The sequence below is a fragment of the Rutidosis leptorrhynchoides genome, chromosome 3 (assembly GCF_046630445.1).
Source record: "Rutidosis leptorrhynchoides isolate AG116_Rl617_1_P2 chromosome 3, CSIRO_AGI_Rlap_v1, whole genome shotgun sequence".
In the NCBI taxonomy this organism is placed as follows: Eukaryota; Viridiplantae; Streptophyta; class Magnoliopsida; order Asterales; family Asteraceae; genus Rutidosis; species Rutidosis leptorrhynchoides.
The window spans coordinates 598,483,981-598,490,862 of record NC_092335.1 but is presented as its reverse complement, the minus strand read 5'-3'; positions in this window follow the sequence as shown (position 1 = coordinate 598,490,862).

Below are 6,882 nucleotides of genomic sequence, written 5' to 3'. Positions count from 1 at the left end.
TAGATGAGATTACGTTGAATAACAAGCTAGAGTATGCGGAAGAACCGGTTGCAATCCTTGATGAGAAGGTTAAGATGTTGCGGAACAAGGAAATTAGAACTTTCAAGGTGCAATGGCGACATCGAAAGGGTTCCGAGTTTACGTGGGAATCCGAAGAGTTTGTTTTGGTTTATCTTCCAGCTTGTCATGCGGCTTGGATCGCGAGGACGTGCTCCGATTCAAGTGGGGGAGAGTTGTAACATCCTGTTTTTCCCGTACGTATCGAAAGGTACATACTTAATCGTTTGTACGTTTGTAACTCTTCGTTTAGGCGTAATTGTGTAGATATATATATATATATATATATATATATATATATATATATATATATATATATATATATATATATATATATATATATATATATATATATATATATGTGTGTGTGTGTGTACTTGTTAATGTGTGCGTATATAAGTTTGTATATGGGTTTGGTTAGCGTTAAGTCTTGTGTGGCTTAGATACGATGTTTAGACGTGTATTGGAAGCTTGAATGACTTGAATGTTGTGTAAAACGATTTTTGTATTTAAGGTTGTCGAGATGGCCAGATAGTGCCTTAGGCCGCGCGGCGACAGACGGGTCCGCGCCGCGGCATATCGACCAAACCAGGGGCAGAACCTGGGTTAAGAAGGGGTGATTTTCCCTTTGTTCGTCGCGCCGCGACGATTTGAGCCGCGCCGGGACATTTCTGCCAGACTGGTGCCGGTTTTAACTCAAATTAAATGACTTCAAGGGGCAAATTGGTAATTTGGCGTATAAATCTGATGGGAGCATTAAATCCCAACCACTCATCCATTTCATTTAATTTCTTTTATCTTTTCTTTCATTTTCTCTCCCAAAAACTCAACACCCATTTAGATTAAAAGTGAGATTTGAGAGTGAAGGATTGAGGGTTGATCTTTAGAGCAAGAATTAAAGTTGTTCCTTGTGTCTGTAGCTACGCGTTGATAGTCTCGGTAAGTTCTAACTCTAAGTTTTGAGTTTTAATTGGTTAATGGTTAGGGTTTTGGTTACTAGAGACTTGTTTGACCCATTTGAGGGTAAAATGGGCGAATTTGGGTTATGTGGTTGTAATGAAACCCTAATAGCCACAAGCTAGGGTTTGGTCTAATGAAAATAGGATTTGTAAATGTTAAATGGCGTTTTTAGTCACTAAAACACTTGTTAAAGTTGAAAGAGATGTTAATTAGGTCATGTTTGACAAGTTTGGCAGTAAAAGTGTTAAAATGGATCCAAAATGTGCTAGTTGACCTAGTTTGGGTGAAATGGGTATAAGTTACCCTAAGTTGGTACTAGTTGAAGTTACTATACTTTAATTCACTAGCTTTAGTGATTAAAGTCGAGTCTTGGCCATTAAAGGGGCGGTTGTGGTGTGTTTGAGTCATTTAATGCGAGTTGGGTCATTAAATGCTCAAGTAGGTGCAATGTGGTTAATTCCACTAGTTGTGTAATGGAATGTGTACTTATGTATTAGGTACTCTGCTTTGAAGCTCGGAAGTGCATAATCATCGCCGAAGTGTTAAGGTGAGTGGAATAATTATATGCGTGCATATATGATGTATTTATTTGTGTAGTTGAGTTGTGAAGTGTCGACGTGTTAAGACACCACTTCTCACGTGGCGAGTGAAGTGTCGAAGTGTTAAGACACCACTCGGGAGTGAAGCATCGATGTGTTAAGATGCCACTTCGAAAGATGTAACGAGTGAAGTGTCGATGTGCTAAGACACCACTCGGGGTGAAGTGTCGAAGTGTTAAGGCACCACCCGGGGTGAAGTATCGAGGTATTAAGATGCCACCCGTGGGGTTAGTGTACGAGGTGTTAAGTGGACTAATGGTTGTTATGAACTCCGACGGTCTTTAAACACCGTTCCCTCGTTCGTTTGGTTAACCATGGTTGTGTGTATGGATTGTAGCATATTATATTGTTTAAACTATATGCTATTGTTATGCTAGCTCGTATGGTGGAAGGTTTAGTGTTATACTTGTGATGGTATGAATACTTATAATGCTAGCATGTATGCGGTAAATGCGTAAGTGATTGCAAGTAAGTAGGTTGTATATGTAAACGTATAATTGTTGCACTCACTAAGCATTAGCTTACCCCTCTCGTTGTTTATCTTTTTAGATGCAGGTGTGGACAAGGGCAAGGGGGTTATTGGGCACTAGGTGTCCTTGTTGATGTCATGATGAAGCTTTTGGAAGTTGACCTACGTTTTGGGTAGTTTAGTCCCAAACCATGCTCAAGGGGTCGTTTGGATTATAAACTATCATTTGTAGTTGGTCAAACTTGTATCATATTCGTTAATGGCCTTTGTGCCTTTTTGTAAACATTAAACTCGTAGTATGTTTTTAATGAAGCGTGTGGAATGGTTTACATATTTAATTGGCGCGTAAATGTGTATCATTTTAAAAAAAAAAAATTTATCATGCGGAGTACGGGTTGGGTTGTTTCACTTGATTTCATAATCTGGCGCATTAATGTCTGGTTGAGTAATTGCGTGACCTTGGCCAGTGCGTTTAGCTCTCATTCGGTCTTCCATACTTAGAGGTTCCAGATTCTCCATGATTAAATTTGTTGAATCTGAATCACTAGAGGATTCTGATTTAACGATTGGTTCCTCTACAATCTCTGTTTGAATGATTGGTGGTTCCGGAGGAAAGATTAATGGTTCAGGATCTATGAATTGTCCCTGAATATCCTTCGGGTTCTCAATTGTGAGGTCGGGTTCAAAAAATGGATTATCGGAAATTTGAATTGGAGTACTTGGTCGACTGGATGACGATTCTAAAGAAAAATCAACGGCGACAATATTGGCTAGATGTCTTGATCGAGTTACAGGTGGTGAACGTATAAAAGGTGGTGAATGTTTTGCTCGGTGCATTCACTGAATATCCTATTAGTTATAAAAGATAAAAATTATATAAGTTATCAAAATAATAGACTTTTCTGCTTTTGCCCACGTTTCGAATAGCCAATAGATGCAGTAGGGAGCCAGAACCCTTTAAATCGGAAGCTCACAACTCAGCCACTAATAAATCCAACTATTACTACGAAGCAGAAAATTTAGGATGTCTATCAATTTAACCACTTAAAATAATTTTTTCGTTGAAATTTAAAGAAATTTAGAGAAGAAATAGAAAATTCTATATTCTAAAAAATAGAGTGGCGGAAAATAAGAAAGAAAAAGAGCGCGTCGAAAAACGTCGAAAAATAAAAGGTCGAAAATAATAGGCGTCGAAAAATAAAAATAAGAAAGTAGCGCGTCGAAACTTAAAAAGGAACTAAAAACTAAGAATTAAAAGTTGCGTTTAAAGGTATTAAAGCTTAAAAGAAAAACTATATCCCAAATGGCAATAACTTAAAAAGTAGTAAAATATAAAAACGGCGTCACAAAATTATAAAGCACCTAAATCTTAGTCTAAAGAAAAAGCACTTAAGGGATTTTACGGCAAAGCCTAAAAATCTAGAAATAAAAATAACTATGGCAAAAACTATGACTTAAAACTAAATACGAGCGAAAAATACAAATATTACGTTAAAACGAATAAAAAGATATAAAATATAAAAAATTAACTTAAAGTTGTAAAAAGAACAATTTTTATAAAAATATTATTTTTATATTATTTATTTTATAAAACTATTAATTTTATATATTAATAAAAACTAATTAAACTTAAAATACAAATTATAAATAAACTAAACTAAATTAATATTAAATATAACCCTAATTAGGGTTTTAATTATAATAATAATAATTATTACGTAATTATTGCTGTTGCAGAGTCAAATGTGGCGTGTCAGGTATGTTCATGCGATCGCATGAATTTATGCCTTCGGGCTCATGCGGTCGCATGAGCTAGGGTTTCGGGCCAGTATATGGGCTGCTACAGTACCAGGTCGAATGTTTTTTTTTCTTTCTAATTCTGTTTTATAATTATATAAATTATTTATATAAAATAAATAAAAACTTAAATTTTAAGAACTAAAATAGAAAATAAAAGTACTTTATAATTTATGTATTTTAAAAAATTCTTAAAAATATATACTTTATTATTATTATTTTTTTTTTGTTTTCTATTTTTGTATTAAAACGTATTTTTACAAAAACGTATTTTTACAAAAGTAAACTAAAAATCTTTTTTGTATATATATAGCATTTCGCTTCCGGCGTTTAACTGTCCCCGGCAGCGGCGCCAAAAATACTTGATGTGTGCGAGGTGGTGTATAAAATAGTTATAATTTTTACAAGGAAATACTATTAAATACGATACAATTTTACACAAGTGATTTATTTATTTATAGAGTGGATATACCTAAACCTTACTACAACACTTATAGGCAGTGTACCTAATCGTACAGTAGTGTAGTTTTTAGTAAGTCCGGTTCGTTCCACAGGGATCTTTAAAACAAGCTTAACGCTATATTTTTAAAAACTATATTTATAAAAATACAAAAATATATAAGTAATATTATTATTATAAAAAGGGGGTTTTTACCGTTTAATGACCGGTTTGTCGATTTTAAAACTTAAGTCGCAGTTAAAACCTAATGTAAAATATTAAATATATAAAAGACTTAATTTAAAGCGTAAAGTAAATAACGATAATGAAATTGCGATAAATAAAATTACGATAATTAAGAAGTACGATAATTAAAAGTGCAATTAAATACAATGACAATAAATAAAAATGCGATAATTAGAAGTGCAATTAAATATGAAAATAAAGGAATTATGCTTATTTAAACTTCCGTAATCATGATGTTTGACGTGTTGATTTTAGTTTATTCCCATGGGTTAATTGTCCTTTGTCCTGGATTATTCAATATGTCCGTCTGGTTTTTGTCCATAACAGTCCATCAGTCATAAATATAAAGTGCGAGTGTCCTCGTCAAATTATCCTTATATCCGAAGTCAAATATTCCAACTAATTGGGGACTTAAACTGTAACAAGGTCTTAATACTTTGTTTAATAATTACACCAGGATATCGACTGCGTGTAACCCAAGGTTTTAATACTTTGTTAACAATTACGCCAAGTGTCCTTGTACATAATTCACCCCTGTTTTAATAAGTCTATTAACTATTAATCCATTCCCGTGTCCCGTTAAATGAACGATTATTCGTACATATAAATATCCCGCCCATCGTGTCCGATCGAGTGTATATGGTTATTTATAGGTACGTCCAATTGTAAATCTTTATATTAAATTAACAAACTATCATTTAATTAAACAAATATAAAGCCCATTAATAGTCCATAGTCTAATTTTCACAAGTGTCGTTCTTTTGTCCAAACCCCAATTATGGTACAAAGCCCAATTACCCAATTTTAATATTTAGCCCAACATCACGATTACTTCGGCATTAAATAAGCATAATAATAACTTAGCTACGAGACATTAAATTAAAAAGGTTGAACATAACTTACAATCATTAAAAATAGCGTAGTGTTACACGGACAGAATTTCGACTTACACCCTTACAACATTCGCTAACATACCCTTATTATTAGAATTAAAATTAAAATTAAAATTAAAATTATATATATATATATATATATATATATATATATATATATATATATATATATATATATATATATATATATATATATATATATATATATATATATATATATATTATACGAGTGAGAGATAGAGGAAAGATGGATGATATTTATTCGACCAAAAACTGCGAAATTTATAGATGTGGCCAATATTTCAGGGCCATGCGATCGCATGGCTTTGATGCCTGATTTCCATGCGATCGCATGGAGGTAGGTATCAGCTCACACTCATTTGTTTTCTTGTTTGCCGATGTTTATATTATATAATATAATATATATATTAATTTTAAGAATTAATTATATATTATATTATATTCATGTGCATAGTTGACTTGTAATTTTAGGTCCGTTGCGTCGAGCGTTGAGAGTTGACTTTGGTCCCGGTTCCGGATTTTCGAACGTCCTTGCGTCTAATTTAATATCTTGTACTTTGCGTTTCGCGTCTTGTACTCTTGTAATTTTGAGACGTTTCTCATCAATAATTGGAACCACTTTGATTGTATTTTGTACTTTTGAACTTTTTGGTCGTTTGCGTCTTCAATTCGTCGAATCTGTCTTTTGTCTTCACCTTTTATTATTTAAACGAATATCACTTGTAAATAGAACAATTGCAACTAAAAGCTTGTCTTTCTTGAGGGATAATGCTATGAAATATATGTTCGTTTTTAGCATTATCAGTTATATAATTTTCTTTTTCCAAAAAGAAGGAAACGTATTAATCGATGAAAATTTCATCAAAATGATGAAACCTCCATTTACATTACAAGATCAAAAAGCAAAACGTACAAACCAAAAATGGAAATTTGATCGCAAAAACGTAATGAGAAAAAAAAAACTGAATGTCTAAGCGTTACGGATAAGCATCCAAGGATTACAATCCCAAACGTAAAACTGGTGACTTGAACATAGCTTATAAAAGATAGCCCTTTAAAAAACCTTCATCTTCATGCTTCGAACAACTTATGATAAACAAGTAGGTTAAAGCTCGAAGTTTGCATTATTTCTAGTCGTCCAAATAGCCCTAATTGTAACCGGACCGATTAATCCCCAAAATTTTGAGGCGTGAATGTTCATTCCATGATACCAATCGTAAGTAAAAGCCGCTAAGTATGACGGAAGTATCCACCAAATCTTCCACCACTAGCGGACCAAATGTTAAAAGTCCAAGAGCAATGAACCACAAGATGATCTGTCGATTCCTCGACTCTAGGCATCAAACACAAAAAGAATGATTATCGTGAGGAATAATGTTGCGCCTTCTCAGCTCGTATCTA